Genomic DNA, 17,383 nt, shown 5'->3' on the forward strand with positions numbered 1-17,383 from the left:
AGCATCTTTTTGGGGGTGGAAAATAGATTCCCATCGGAAAATCACTTCTGAAAAAGCTATGATTCACCATTTACGGGACCACAACGACGTTGCACTAACAGACTGTTGCAAGCATTTATGATTTCAATGGAATTGGAAATGCCACCGCACACACATTCGCTCGTATAAGGAACATAAAAACGGGCATCTAAGTGTTGCAGCAACAGCACTTCAGTCAGCACTTTTCCGATCCCGTTCGCCACACCAGAAAAGCGCTTTCTCTCTTGCCGCTTGTGGGTATGTCTTATCGCTAACACAAACTACCGATGCAATGGCTGCTGCTGCTTTTGCTGCACCAGTGGCAAATGGAATAAATTTTAATCACCATTTGCTTTTTATGATCAATGACTGCTGGACGGACGGAGCGGGAAGAAGGTTGCAGTGTGGGGCGGAAAAAATATTTATTTAATGAACGAGATCAGAAGCACCAAATGTAACCAAGTGCTTTCAATGGTCTACACATTGGAGAGCATTTCTCTCGGCCCATTGATGCCACTCGGTGGGTTGTAATGTTTGCTTCACTGACGAGGGATGCAACTCTCCGGCACTGTGTGGGAAACGTTCCGCTCTTTTCTGCATCTTGCATCTTGGAGTAAAGAAATGAGACTAGTGAAACACGATGTAGTCAGATGTGTTGGAAAATATTATCAGCGCTACTTGACGTCAAGAAGGCTTATCAACAGTGCTGTCATGGTAAATTTGGAACTGGTTACCCACTAAAGCGTACCCTTTGCGCCCTTTTGTTATTATTATTATTGTTTATTATTATTATTATTCTTCATCTGACTAACAGTCTTAATGAAGTTTAATGGGGAAAAGCCTAAATGACTCGGCTACAAAAATTAGCCGATCTCATGCAGGTGCAAAAATCACATCATCTCGCGTACAAATAATACATAGAACAGAACTTAAATGAGGATAAAAGTTCAATAAGTAGTAAGTAGCATAAAAAATAACCATCCTTGTTTATGGAGTTGTCGGATGCTCGGTGAAGTGCTCGTCGAGAAGATGATACAAACCGGGAACAAAAAAATATCAAGTAGCATAACTCTATCAGTCAAATGAAATTGGACAGTTACTCACCAATTCCCCAAATCGAACGATCAATGGATAATGAAATTGTTGAGTGTACTTACTATTCTATCGTCTATCCGAGAGTCGGCGCTTAAATGTAGTGGCAGAAGCGTTGAAGTCGAATAGTAAATACATCTGGTTGAAGCTAGCTGATATGAAACGGATGGGATCATGCTGACCATGTAAAGCATTGCGGAACTCGAGCCTCAAAAAATCACGTTGGCGAATGATACGTTCTGGAGCGTAAATATTCAACTGAGCCCGGATATCAGGTGAATCCGTGTCGCCTAAAAGGATTTTAGCCACAAATACCGCTTGCGCAGTGGATCGTCTTTTTTCTAGTCTACAATGGTCCTCGTACTGTGGCAGATTGAGCGGATCTCGCCATGGAAGATCACGAAGGGCGTACCTTACAAATTTCCTTTGGATCGCTTCGATCCTAGCAATCCACGTTCATTGATACGGGCACCAAACTACAGCATTTGATTCCAGTATCGACCGTACCAGAGCAAAATATAACGAACGAAGGCAGAGAGGGTAACGAAATTCGTTGGCTATCTTGAAGATGAATCCAAGCTGTCGGTTAGCTCTGGAGATAATATCGTTGTAATGTAAACGGAAGGTTATCGCAGAATCAAGGATAACTCCTAAATCCCGTACTTGATAAACACACTCAAGAGGCTGCTGGGCGATGTTATAGTCATGGCTTCTGTTTTCTTTGGAACGAGATAACGTTGCATTTGTGAATGCTTAGTGTAAGCCTATTTCTGGAGCACCACTTGTTACGATCAGGAATTTGGTATAAATTTGTAAATAATTAGATAAGGTTAAATTGTTTGAATTAAATTCCTTAGGGTAGGCAGTAGGAAGACACAAGCATTTTTGCTGAAATCTTTCCTAAGACGGGTCCATTTAAATTATGGATAAGGTAGGAAAGGGACAGTCGCACAATTAAACGAGTCAAGTTATCTTTCGTGTCTTTAGATTCAACATCATCTGGTGAGTCAAGCTTTTTTCTATTTTTGGAGTGTGGCGTCCGGCGAGGGCGCCACGGAGTGATTTTTTGCCAGTCTAAGACTGATGAGCGAGTAGCGCCGAGTTTCCGTGACACGCTTTTCCGGAGCTCGTGATGTGGCATTCCCGCCTTTGAAACGTAACGTTTTTCAACGCCAACGTCGTTGTCACCAGGAGCGCAGACTCGTTTGGAGCTGAGTTACCGATAAAGTGACGTCACACACATGAACAAGTAGAGCACATGAGCACGTTAGTTAGGGAGAGAGAAATCACACACACATAGGAGATAAGAGCGAACACACACAAGTAAACCGAAATCAATTGGAACATGTAAATAAATATACGTAGGATAAGTAATGATGGAACACCCGTTATGCACTAAATTGGTATACCGCCTGAATAGTTCCGTAATAATAAATGTTTTCGTAAAATGACCATCTCCCTAGTTTTAATTGATTGAATGTATTCGACATCACTTCGCGTTCTCCGTTGTAGTTTTCGTGTCCCGTCCTCATGTTTAGAGTTTGAATGTTCGGGAGAGTAGTCCACTTCCAGATCGAGGCGACGTCTAGTGGCAAGTGACGAGACTGCCGATGATGGTAAATTCTCTTTTGTAGAGGTTTTTAGGTATGGGTGAGCTCTCACCGACTCTCTGAGTGACTATCGTGTTTGTAGTTTTATGGGGATAATAGGGTTTTCCCGTTTTGGACGTTTAGTTGATCCGTAAATCCTTTCTAGGAAATTTAATGGACTCGCCCTTAGGAGAGTCTTAACCGGGCAAATTTACATTGGGCGTGTGGTCTCCCTTGTGGAGTGGCACTTAAGCCACACGTTTTTAGAGACGGATCGCCCGGGCTGGCTACAAATTGGCGCCCAACTGCAGGTTTTCGGAATTTAGTTTTGAATAATGAATAATTTTAGGTTCACATATAGATATGTATAGAAATTCCAGAATTATGTTGCCGTAATTTTGCTGTGAGTAAAATCGAAAAATACTAAAGTAAGCTTGAGTATAACTTGCATTAAAATATTTAGTTTTTTCTTTATTATTTATACTTCTTTATTACCTTATAATTTATTCGATTAAAATTTTAAATTTCTTTGCAATGGTTTACAAATTTTCACATGCGGATCATTTAACACCGGAAGAGGTAGATTACGAGCTCAGGATACGAGGGAAAATAGAGGAGACACATGATGATTTTGAGGCAAAATATCGTTTGTTGAGGAATTTGTTCTTGAGTGATGCGAAAGACGGGAAAGATTACGAATCTCCATACACGATTGAAGCACTATTGGTGGAGAGTTCGACGAATTGCTACGCAAGACGTGGAGTCAGAGCGAATGCGGAAGGAATTAACGGATGAGATTCGTGAGGAGTTGAGTAGGTTCGATATCAGGTTAGAGCAGAATCCAGGACATGAGGAGGATCTAGATGAAACTACCAAAAATGGTTTCCAGACAGAGAAAGGAGCGATACCGAAGACACCGTTACCGGGTAATGACGCAGAAGGAAAAGTTAGCAGGGCACAGGAGGAGCCGTAGGAGGAATGGGCGGAAGTGGTCGTTGTACTGGGAGTAGTAAGGTTAGTGTGGTAGGATCAGGAAACAGAGAAATTGTGAAGAACAGGGGAGGACTGTTCCATGGCCAGGTTTCCACATGGTTGACGTAGAAGGAGAAGAGGAAGGATGGAACTGGAGGACACGAGGCTCAGGGAAGTGGCTTGTACTATAACGACAAAATTGTTGGTTACCACTCAGAGGAACACAATCATACGCGGAGAAGGGAAAGTCAGATCGAACGAAGAAGGTAAACTTTGGTATATGGTCAAGGACATGATCCCCACAGCTTTGGGAATAAACAGAACCTTCATCCGGGAAGGCGTCGAGGCATTTTTCCGAGAGAGCAAGGAAGAGATGAGCAATTCGATGGACAGCGAACGCACGGTTACGAGAGTTGTCAAGAGAATGAATCACGCAGGCAGCACGAGTCGTACCGTGAAGAAGACTACAGGAGGTTTGATGGTAATCAACGAGGTCAACCAGAAATCAGTTCGGACGAGTTTTCCGACGAGGAAAGGGTGTTTCCCACAAGAATGCGTCATCGGCGGCCACCTTAATGTGGTAAGAGATGATGAGATTCGTGACGCAGATCGAAGGATGGAGAAGTGGCACATGAACTTCAGTGGAGGTCGGGGCAGGTCCTTGGAGGATTTCTTGTTAAAAGTGCGTCGTCTTGCAAGGATGGATAAAATTGCGGATGACGTGTTGTTACAGAGAATCCATACGATTCTGAGAGGCGAGGCGTACGACTGGTACTTGTGCTACGCGGACGAATTCCACTGTTGGCAGGACTTTGATGAGCGGATTCGATACATGTACGGCAACCCGAACAGAGATCAGGGGAACTGTCAGAAAATCTACGAACGAAAGCAAAACCGTAACGTAACCTTCCTTAGTTTTAAAATGGAAATTGAGCGTCTAAATAAGTTGCTCAGCACACCACTGGAACCACAACGTATTTTTGAGGTGATTTGGGACAACATGCGCCCACATTACCGCTCGAAATTAGCTTGCCGAACGGTGCGGGATCTGAGGAAGTTGGAGTACTACGCGTACAGGATCGATGCCAATGATCCTGTATTCAGGCAGACGCGAGAAGGTGCTGGTCGAGTCAATGCGATTCAGAACATTGAGGTTGAGAAGGAATCAGATTCGTACAGCTCGGACTCGGAGTCCAAAGAGGTAAATGCGTTAGGGCAGAGGGGCGACCATGACAGGAAAACACCAAATGTGCGAGGTGGTTCATGTTCTGTGCAAGCGCCACTGTGCTGGAACTGCAGAAAAAACGGACATCTTTGGAGGAACTGCTGTAAGGTACAAACCTTAACTTTTTCAATTTCAATTAGACATGCAAATTACGTTCCCACAAAACCGACCAAGTCATGACCAGACAAAACTATCCCACGACAATAAATTTCAAAAGACATTAACGTTAAGACCCGGTCGACCCAAATTCACAAAATGCATGTTTGCAATCCGAGACGTACCCAACAATCCATTCCCACTGTAAAACAACATTTTCCAGAACCAATTTCCTAACACCAAAGACAACCATCATCATTTCACACTTGAGATTTCGAAAGGTTAATTTATTGCCTCAGAACGAACAAGTGACTATGACCATCCTAACTGCATACCTATCATATTCCCACCACACATGAAGAAACCAGAACGGTTGACAAAGAACGAAAACGTAAACGCTGACATCCACTCGAAGCACGCGACCGACGACAAACATTCCCACGGAATAGAAAACTCACCCACGCGACAATACAATTCTCCCTTTCGCGCGCATGAGCTTAAGCCCTCCGAGCGCACGAAAGAAAGATGCAAAATAACAACCAATTAGGATCGAGACCGATTACTCTCTCCGATACATATCCCTCTCCATTCATTAGAATGGTGAAGTACTAGATTATTTGAACAACACATTGTAAACATAAAAACCGTTTGGAATAAAGAAATACACACAGTCTACACACAGTCTAGAGACAGTCTAGAGACAGTTTAGAGACAGTCTAGAGAGAGTCTTGACAAAAGTCAAAACGGAGTTTATGATATCAGTGGATGATGACAAACCCCTAAAAAGGAGAACTCAGTGAAAAAGTAGTGAAGTTTGATGTGGCCAAATGGTGCCACAAATGGTGATAAGAAAATGTCCAAATGGCGACCGTAATGATAGAGCCTGCAAGTAATCTAAGTGATTAAATTGGATTAAGAGACATGAAGTGAATGCAAAAAGCGCTACCAGTGATATATAAAAACTTTTAATTTCGACGATATGTGCGTCTGAAGTAATTGAAAATGTGACAATAAGCACCATCGCAGCTCTTGAAAAACTGTGAGAAGAAAATTGACCAAAGTGACGGTTCGAGAAACTGGAATGTTGAGTGTTGTTGAGTGAAATATATCAAAAGAGAGAGAGTCTTGACAAAAGTCAAAACGGAGTTTATGATATCAGTGGATGATGACAAACCCCTAAAAAGGAGAACTCAGTGAAAAAGTAGTGAAGTTTGATGTGGCCAAATGGTGCCACAAATGGTGATAAGAAAATGTCCAAACTGCCCAGAGGAGAAAACAATTTTCTGCAATATATGCGGAGCTCAAGGGAAAACAGTGTCTACAACCATTCGAAGGACAATCGGGCAAAATATTCTAACTCGGGAAACTAGGTAGGGAATGTGGAGCAGGAAACGGCAGCATTCCGGCAATCGATGTTCCTGGAGGATCGGAGTTGGTACCGTTTAGTGACCCAATTCAGAACGTTTCACAGTGGTTGAAAAGTCCATTTTGACGCTCTTAATTAATAGCACCATGGAGAGCGGATTTAGAGTAAGGACGTCTTCAGCAAAGTTGATGAGTATGACATGCTTCATATTTTGAAGGCATGGGTTTTGTGATTAATCCCCCTAAAAGTGAAATGAAAAATTTATTTTTTCACAATGTTGAGATAAATGGTTGACGTCTTCAGCAAAGTTGTAGCAAAAATGGTTACAAACAACTTTGTTGAAGACATAAAAGTCCTAAATTTCACTCAAATCGAGATAAAGAGCGTTGTTTGAGGACCGACCCTCAAAAACACGTTTTTCATCAAAACACATATTTTCTTTAATTTTAGGTCTTCATTATGTTCAACAAAGTTGATTGATATACTAAAATACACATCTTTCTAGAACATACTATACCTGCATCATTTTAATAGGATGAGTTATTGATAAATTTTCTTCTATTTTCCTCATATTTTGGACTTGCTTATCTTTCTTAGGTGCAAGAAGGTGCAGATGAAATTAAATGCATCTAAAATTAAATTAAAAGAGCTTTCAAATGGTGGTAAATTTGTCCGTCCACGACCGTCTGCTGGGGAGTTGTGATCAAAACAAGTATCCATATCTTTACTCTGTTTTATGATATAATCAGTATAAAAAAGATAATAAATTTAAATATATCCACTTATTTTGCTTGATTAAATTCTTTTTGTTCGATTGGTTTTGCATTTCTGTTGTCAATATTTTGTATTGCATTCAATTATCATAATTATTATCACAACCATAACCATTAATATAATCAAATGATTGTGTTCTTATCGTTATCGTTTCCTTCAGCTTCTTTTGCTAGCAGCTGTTTAGCATCGCTCGACAATGGCTTCTCGTGCTTTTTAAGCCATCCACGAATGCTAGTAATCAATGGTTCTGATAACTCTAGGAGCCAGTTCAATAGAACACGATTTGTAAGCGATCTTGAGTGCTTGCGGGTATTGAACTCTTGGTATCTGTTAAATAAAAGTTTTATTAATTTATTCGTTGTTATTTTGGTTAAATACATGTGTCTTTTCCAATCCTTGTTCCTTGGCTCCTGTGCTTCCTCAGAAAGCTGACCGATTAGAACAAGGAAATGTTCAAGCACGGCTGATCCATGTATCAATACTTTATGAATACTAGCTGGCAAGTAATACCAGGTTCGATAGGTTGGTGTTGATTATCAAAGCCAAAGCTTGTAGATCTGTGTATTCGGGTATAAGGTTGCTCAAGGACTTCTTCAAAGAATGAACCAACTTATTTTTATCTGAAGGACTTGCGTGAGAAACGTTTTTCAGGATATCCGCCACCTCTTTCTCACCTGATTATCTCATATTCATTTGTGTCACAAATGCTAGCTCATTAAGATGGTAGCTATTCCGAACCTCTGCAGTTTTCTTCCTCTACGTTGTTTCACAACATTCTTCGAAAGGAACAACCTTCCGTCCTGCCACACTTTTTGCATTTTCAGAAGTAGACGGAAGCAAGTTTAAACCGTTTTCAGGAAGCCGTTCAGGCTTACTGAAATACTCGGCGTGACACTTGACAACCATGCACGAGCATGTTTGGTCCAGAGCTTTTCAAAAAAGTCGCACATCATTTTCACGGGTTTCCACATCCGGCATAATATTCACATTTATGGCATAACACTGGAGTACTTATAAACGATGAATTGAAAAATTTAAAAGAAATTCAGCCCTACCAGATAATGCCATTTTACTTCAAAGCCCTGCTCTCGTAGCTTCCTCTACTGTCCGGTTTCTTTGGCAAAATTATTCTCTCTCTCTCTCTCCTTCGCTTGGCTTCCGCAGTTCTGCTATCTTACATTCTTTCATATACTTTCACAATTCTCGATGAACATTTCAAATGGGCCTATCTGTTTTGATCGATTCTCTTCATCGACTTTCTTTTTTGATAACCACTGCTATGCAAACAGATTTCGCGCTAATTTTACAACATAGTTTGATAAAGGAGATTCTTATCTAGCATCCAAAACGTGAAATACAATAGGGAAAGGTTTTGCAGCTGAGTTATTAACGGAAGAGAAAGTCGATGAAGAGAATCGATCAATGCAGATAGGAGCTTTTGAAATGTTTATCTAGAGTTGCTTCACGCTTGATGAAAAACAGTGAAGACCGAGGGGGGCGACACATCTAAATCTCAATTCTAGATGCTCAAAAAATCTCACACTAGCGAATCAATCTTCGAAAAATCATCTTTAATTTCTCGCATCTACTTGCATCGTGCTTCATCTTTTTGCAGGAAATCTTCAAAATTGACATAAATCTTCCTTCTATCTACTTAGCGTGCGTGCAGCTACCAACAGCAAAACACAATCTTTTCTGCATCGTAGATAGAGTCGTCCCCCTCGGTGAAGACTGATGACACTTATCGAGTCACAAGTTTAACTGAATTTGACAGTTTTTTTCTCGTTCTTGATGTTCAGTTTTGCCTTCTGGGAAACTTTTGAAAAGAAAATGTGCCGTTCTTCAATTTGATAAGATCTGAGAAGTGGGAAATTTGTTTATTGTACCGGTTACTATGGAAACGAATTTATTACGCGGTATAAAACACAGTATCCCATTGTTGTTGACATGACTTCTATAAAGCCTATCAACGGGTGTTTGTTTTGATCACAACTCCCCAGCAGACGGTCGTGGACGGACAAGTTTACCACCATTTGAAAGCTCTTTTAAGCTCATTTGCACCTTTCTGCACCTAAGAAAGATACGCAAGTCCAAAATATGAGGAAAATAGAAGAAAATTTATCAATAACTCATCCTATTAAAATGATGCAGGTATAGTATGTTCTAGAAAGATGTGTATTTTAGTATATCAATCAACTTTGTTGAACATAATGAAGACCTAAAATTAAAGAAAATATGTGTTTTGATGAAAAACGTGTTTTTGGGGTCCGTCCTCAAACAACGCTCTTTATCTCGATTTGACTGAAATTTAGGACTTTTATGTCTTCAACAAAGTTGTTTGTAACCATTTTTGCTACAACTTTGCTGAAGACGTCAACCATTTATCTCAACATTGTGAAATAATATATTTTTCATTTCACTTTTAGGGGGATTAATCACAAAACCCATGCCTTCAAAATATGAAGCATGTCATACTCATCAACTTTGCTGAAGACGTCCTTACTCTAAATCCGCTCTCCATGGTGTTATTAATTAAGAGCGTCAAAATGGACTTTTCAACCACTGCCCGAGCAGGAACGAATATCTCGATACCTTAAATTGGTATGAATGAGCCTGACATAAGAGGTAAAATACCAAAAAATAATACCAAAAAAAAATGTTCCCACAATACCATTACAATACCAAATTATGGTAAACCAATACCAAAACAATACCACCCAGGTATTATTTTGGTATCCAAATATCAATTTTTGGTATTTACAAAGTATTTTCCATGTAATTTTTTGGTATTATTCTTTGATATTTTACCTCTTATGTCATGCTGGTCAATACCAAATTTTGGTATCAGATCAGAATTAGGTATTCATTAGTTATTTTCTCCTGCTCGGGTGTGCGTTTGTGAGGTTAAGGTTCACACGAACATGTGTCCACACGTAACGGTGAGGATCTTTGATAAGGACTACGACGCCCTTCTAGACTCGGGGGCAAGCGTAAGCGTAACCAGCATGATGGACATAGCGGAGAAGAATGGACTGACTTTGCATCAGAGTCCAGTTAAGATCGTGACCGCAGATAAGACGGTCCATGAAAGCTTGGGATACGCGCAGTTACCGATAGAGTTACGGGGAGTCACGAAGGTTATTCCAACGTTGATTGTACCACAAATCGCAAGGAGCTTGATCCTAGGGTACAACTTTTGGAAAACCTTTGGGATTCAGCCGATGATTAAGGGGACTGACGGTTTTGAGCAGGTTGCGACGGTAGAGACGACAGTAGAGAGAGATATGGACCATAAAGACCGTATCCATCTACCAATCCTACCGATCGAGACGTTGCCAGCGCTAAAAGGATTGGAACCAGATGATACTCTGGATATCCCGGCATTAGAACTTCCGGAACCCTCGAGGACGACGCCAGAGACAGTGGAGACCGAGCACGAGTTGACGCAAGAGGAGAGAAAGGCGTTGACAGAGGCCATCAAGACTTTCCCGTGTACTATGGAGAACCGGCTTGGAAGAACTTCGGTCATTCAGCACGAGATTGTCCTGAACGAGGAAGCGAAACCGAGGCGTCAACCGCTCTACCGGTGTTCACCAGCCATACAGGCTGAAATGGAGGCAGAGCTTGAGCGTTACAAGCGGTTAGATGCAGTAGTGGAGTGTGAAAGTGAATGGGCTAGTGCTCTGGTTCCCGTTCGTAAGGCGAACGGGAACCAGAGCACTAGCCAATGAGGAATATAGGCGAGATATTTCATCGTTTGGGAAAGGCAAAATATTTCTCGGTGGTGGATCTGAAAGATGCATACTTTCAGATTCCCCTGAAAGAAGAATCACGGGACTACACGGCCTTTCGGACTCCGAAGGGACTGTATCGCTTCAAGTTTTGTCCTTTCGGGTTGACAAACGCTCCATTTACTATGTGTTGGCTTATGTACCGGGTCATTGGGTTCGACCTCGAACTCAACGTATTCGTCTATTTAGACGATATAGTCATCGCCACGAAGGCTTTCAGCGAGCATATGAGACTATTGCGGATCGTAGGAGAAAGACTGTCTAAAGCGAACCTGACGATATCGCTGGACAAAAGTAGAATCTGCAGGAAACAAGTGACCTATTTGGGATACATTTTGACGGACGAAGGCGTGTCCATCGATAACGCTCGGATAGCGCCGATTCTGGACTACGCTCGCCCGAAGAACGTGAAGGACATCAGACGGTTACTGGGACTGGGAGGCTTCTATCAACGCTTCATCCGAGACTACAGTAGGATAGTGGCACCGATCTCGGACCTACTTAAGAAAGCAAAGCAGAAGTTCGTTTGGACAGACGCAGCAGAATCAGGGTTCGGAGAATTAAAGGCTGCCTTGGTTTCCGCACCCATTCTAGGGAACCCGGATTTCAGTCTACCATTCTGTATAGAATCGGATGCTTCAGACCTCGCTGTAGGAGCAGCGCTGATTCAGTAGCAAGACGGACATCTTCGCGTGATAGCCTACTTCAGCAAGAAGTTGATTAGTACCCAGCGGAAGTACTCGAGCGTGGAGAAAGAGTGCCTTGGGGTATTGTTGGTGATCCACCATTTTCGTCATTTTGTGGATGGTACCCGATTCAGAGTCGTGACCGATGCACGGAAGGGGAAGAATAACATCCTTGCGGATTGTCTTTCTAGATCCGTTGAAACCGTTTTTGCGCTGACAGTGGACAACGGATACAAAGAACTCCCACCCAAAATACAGCAAGATCCAACACAGTACACAAGCTTCCGTGTAATGGACGTAGAGATTCTTCGGTACTGCAAGGTTGAGGACAAAGTGGAAGATGTCCGCTTTCGGTGGAAAAAGTATCCTCCAAAAGGAGAACGGCTCGAAATTACTCGTAAGCTTCACGAAGACGCGCATCTGGGTCCGGAGAAAACACTAGCAGCAGTAAGGCAGAGATTCTGGTGGCCAAAGATGAGCACCGACGTAAAACGACAGTGTCAGAGTTGCTTAAAATGCCAGACCAGCAAGGCAACGAATCAAAATACAACCCCTCCAATGATTGGGCAGAAGAAACTGATGGAGCATCCGTGGCAGTTCTTGGCTATGGACTATGTGGGTCCGCTACCTGTATCAGGAAAGGGTAGAAGTACTTGTTTGTTGGTGGTAACCGATCTTTTCAGCAAATTTGTCATGGTACAGCCGTTCCGGGAAGCAACAGCGGAAACGCTGACCCAGTTCGTCAAAAATTCCATCTTCCTACTGTTTGGGGTGCCGGAGGTGGTACTAACCAACAACGGAACGCAGTTCGTGTCTAAAGCTTTCCAGGAATTGCGCGGTCTATTAATTGTTGTAATGTGTCGCAGTCCTGAAGACATTTCACCACCATGTAAATTTTGACGTCATCAGCATAGAATAAGCGGCAGCCAGGGGGCTCATCATCAACTCGGTCAAAAGTAGATTTTAGGTCGGTGTACACTGCATCAACTTGTGTACCAAGATCCATTTTACGCAAGCAAAATGAAGTGAACTGGACGAGGTTCGTAGATGCCGATCTCTTGGGATAGAATCCGTGTTGATCTGAAGAAATATAATTCCTGCAGGAGGTGAACAGCATGTCGTTGATAATGATCTCAAAAATCTTCGAGCAGGTGCACAGTGAAGTTATTCCACGATAGTTCTCAATGTTACGCTTATCGCCCTTTTTGTGAACTGGAAACATAATGGAATGTTTCCAGCTGGAGGGAAATTTACGCTCACGCAAGGAAATGTTGAACAGTTGAGTCAGAGGGTTAATCATAGCATCACAACATCTCTTCAAGATACATAACGGAATACCATCATGGCTAGGTGATGTGGAGTATTTCAATTTATCGACGGCAGATTTAACCTGTGCATTTCCCCAAGCTGGCTTCGGGCTAGGCATACGCAAAGGAACATGATCAGCAATGATGTTATGCATAGTCCGAGTGAAGCGATCAACAGCATCGTCCACATCTCCGGAAGTGTTCAAATGTGCCCAGTCTGTATGGGAAAGTGCATCCACCATTCCTTCGAAATCTTTCCTGCAAAAATCATAACCTGGATCTTCGGGAAAGTCCTCAAAATCGAAACCTCTAGAAACGTTGACTTCGACTGTTAACGGAGGGTGATCAGCATCGAGAATAGATAAAGGTTCCGTAACCGCTGATATCGAGCATCTTTCAAGTGTCGTATCATTCACCAAAGCTCGATCCAAGAGGTGACCATTTCGGTTGTCGATTGTATTGATTTGTGTTAGGCCATGCACACTAAATCCGTCGAGTAATGCAGCACAAGCAACAGAGATGTTGGATTGCAAAACATTTACTGTTGGTTGACCGTATACTTTTAGTATATATAGAAAAAAGTTCTCTTTTAGGATTGAATGTCGTAGGATAAGAACGTAGAACTACCATTTTCTTGAACTTGATGATAGAGACAGAGATGCGACCATGATCTAGTATTGACTTCACTCAGTTGAATCAGATGATAAGTTCAAAGTACAACACAGGAGTAGACAATCCGTTAATTACATCACTTCATCGATCACCTGCATTGGTGTAGCTACTGGGGGTGCCAAGAGGGCCAGGCCCCTCCAGAATTATCTAGCCCCCCCCCCTCAGGAAATTTGGGTGTTTTATACGCCGGTATTTTGTCAAGCAGTTTCGAGGTTTCTTTTTAATTTTAAGGATTTTTATGAATTTCTACTGTTATTTATATTTTTGACTATAAGAAACAATATCGAGAATTTATATAATATTGACATTTAATCGATAAAATAATAAGACGTCTTCAGACATTATAAATTGACCAAGAGTTCAGGATTTTTTTTAACTCTCTGGGAACTTTGTAAAACTTCAAAGACTTTTAAGAAGGTCAGGTTTAAATTAACGAAACTTAGTTAAAATTCTGGGAACTTCATAGAGCTTCACACAAAAATTCAGGGAGCTTTGATAAAATGCAGAAAACTGCGTAGAAGTGAGAACTCTATTTAAGTTTTGGGATCATCGTAGAAGTTAAACACTTTTTAAGTTCAGGCAGCTACTTACTGAAAGTCACTCTAATAAAAAAAAAAAAAAAAAAAAAAAAAAAAAAATAGGATCCCTTCATTATTGCTCGGGGATCTTCATATAGTTTCAGGATACTGTTTTTGAAGCCATGAGCTTGGAATAGATCAGGGAATTATGTACAAATTCAATAAATTCCATACGTGGAACTTCAACAAAACAAATCAACGTAGAAGTGCAACAAACTTTGTTGAAGTTTTCAAAATTTCGTAGCATTTTGAAAAGTTGCATAAAATTTCATATAAGTGCAGGGAATTAAAACTAGTTCCGCAAATTTCTTAGATCTTCAGGGATCCTCGTTTCAGCTTAGGGAACTTTTTTGCAGATTGTCAAAGATTTAAATAAGTTCAAAAGCTCAATGAACCTCTTTGAAATTTTTCGGAACTTTGTTAAATTTCAAACAATTTTCCAGATGAACATGAATATTTGCAGATGATGGGGGTCTTTTCAGAAGTAATCGTAGAGTTAAGAAAGATGGAAAAAATACAGAATTTGAAATCAATTCAGGGAAATTGGAGGAACGAAATTTTAAAACAGACTTAAGGGAGTTTTGTAGATGGTGAGAGAACGTTGTGTAGGTTACAGAATATTCTTTCAGGCATCCTTCCCAAACAGCAGGCAATATTCAAAAGATCTCCAGATATACGAAAATATTAGTAAAGTTCTTTGGATATAATTGCTTCGTGGTCTTCAAAGTTAGGTAGTCTGAGACATCGAAAAAAAAATCATGATAAATGCTTTATTAATTTCTTTTTTAATCAAACATTAGAATCTGGACATTTCAAATCCAGTTTTAAATTATAATCTGATTTTTCATGATTCTTCAATAAAACTCAGTGCTCACTCAGCTGTCGACAGAAGCAGATCACTCTCGATGGTGATCGTCTGTTTACTCGGCAGCAACCATTGTGTGGTCCTCCTCATTGTTCCTAATCAGCAGTTCTTTTGGTCGATGCGTGTGGTCGAATTTAGAAAGTAACCGTTTAGTGATGAGTGTGTGAGTGATGATCACGGTTTGCGTTCATTGCTGTAATAGAAGTGCTCTGCCCCCCGTTGGCAATACTGCCATACAATGAAACCACTGGAAGCGGCTCCCATTCTGATGGAGGAGGCATTTTGGATAGCGGAAGATAAAGTGTTCAATGTGTTATACCTTTTGACTTTAGTTTTGAGAAGTTTTGTATAGTGAACAAGAATCCTCAGCTCTGTAAAGTTACACGGAAACAAATCCGATTCCATTTTCATGAATAAAAAATCATGAAATGCAAAAAACTTGCCATCCCATGAAATTGTAACAATGATTCATGATTTCGGGATGGAAATTCATGATTTCATAATGCAGAGGAATCAAGACCGCTAAAAGCGTTACACGTACTTGGCAAACCGTGTTCATAAACCACACTACATAGGTATCTCTTATACGCCTTTTGCCTTCCATCTTGTACAAGTACTGATAGTCTAGTGGTCAAAGTAAGGGTTTAGTGATCTCAAGGTTCTTGGTTCGAATCCAGTCTGATGCTTTATTTTAATCATTTTACATTTTTTTGGTTAAAAGTGAAAGCCATGAATTTAGCTCATGATTTCAACTCGGATGATTCATGATTTTGGAAATGTTTGCTGCGTTACGCAAAAGTTGCTCATGATATCATGAATATTATTCATGGTGTATTTTCATAACAGGAAAATACGCTGTGTTCATAAAATCATGAGTCATTTTTCTCATTTTGAAGATCGGATTTTTTTTCCCGTGCAGCGAACGGCAATTATTAATTTTTTGGCCCAATGAACCACCCCCCCCCCACCTTATGGTATTTCACGTAAACACATTTCACTCTAGGCCGCTTCACATAAAAATATTTCTGCATGGTGAACGTTTAGCATAACTACTTTTTCACATAACGACTGTTTCATATGATCTTATACAATCGCCATGCAAAAGTTACTAACATTTTTTTTGCACAAAATACCTTTTCACACGCAGTGTCCTCCAGTTAGTACAAGTTATATTCCCGAGTCAGCATCGGCATTGGCTCTGTAAGCAGAGCTTCAGCTTTATTCATCCCTTGCAAAGTAATACTGAAAAGCAACGTGTAAGATCGCTGTGAATTGCCAAAGACCAATACGTGCCGGTTTGCAGAAATTCAGAAAACATACCGACAAGCAGCGAATGGTACTGTGGCACATTTCATGTGCTCTACACTAATAGAACTAACAGCAGCAGCAGCATCAGCAGCAGCAACAGAGGCAGTGGAATGTTTGATGCAATTTCGTCCAGCCAGCCAGAGTAGATGAACGATCCTATCATCATGCAAATTACTTCAAAAAGTGCCATAAAATTTTGATCGGTTTGGTTCGAAATTATTGGCTTTAATCAACAACGATCTAGGTGGGAAAAAATATGAAAAATAGTTTCTCAGAATATAAAACACTGGATGGTTGCAAGCCTGTTCAAATATTAATTGAAACTCTACATTCTCGTTGGAACAATTTCTACAAATTGATTCAAGAATTATCACCTCGGAACGTAGCATTCAGCATTGTTCGGGTAAATGGAAAACCCCGTGCGAAGGAAATCCTTTCAAGTAGTGCAGAGTTTTCATTCGCTTGTAGCCCCATGCACTTGAAGAACATTTCTTTAAGATCTTTCTTTTTTCCCCTTACATCCAATCGGCAACAGTGGCACGCTATACCCTTCCGCTCGCTTTTCTAACAGATTCGTTGATGCAGTTTTCATCTGAAGTGATTTTTCCACCTACTTGGAGGTGGAAGTGAAGAATCAGTCAGCCAGACAGGCAGTCAGTCAAGCTACAAACTAGCAGCAATGCGCTCCCAATCCTTCAAGTTAACAAGGGTAACAAGGTGCACGTGCATTCGTTCCCTCGTTTGTTCGCTCTCGAATGATGCTATTCAACTCAATGAAAGCTTTTCAACACCTCTAATATGGTAAAGAGTTTTTCCACGTTTTTATTGCGCATACGGATTCTGGTGTGATTGCTTGACTGCGATGCATCACGTTGTAGGATGAAATCTCGATTACTTTTTCGGAAGGGACGTATCAGATTTTGTAAACAATGCATTTGAACGTCGATTTAGCGTTAGCTCGCTCGGGCATACACTATGACCAACTATGAACATGAGCATTATTTATGTATATACTTAATTATGAGCACATCCATGGTCACACTT

The sequence above is a fragment of the Ochlerotatus camptorhynchus genome, unplaced genomic scaffold (assembly GCF_037179485.1).
Source record: "Ochlerotatus camptorhynchus isolate MF236.1 unplaced genomic scaffold, CSIRO-AGI_Acam_v1.1 ptg000277l, whole genome shotgun sequence".
In the NCBI taxonomy this organism is placed as follows: Eukaryota; Metazoa; Arthropoda; class Insecta; order Diptera; family Culicidae; genus Ochlerotatus; species Ochlerotatus camptorhynchus.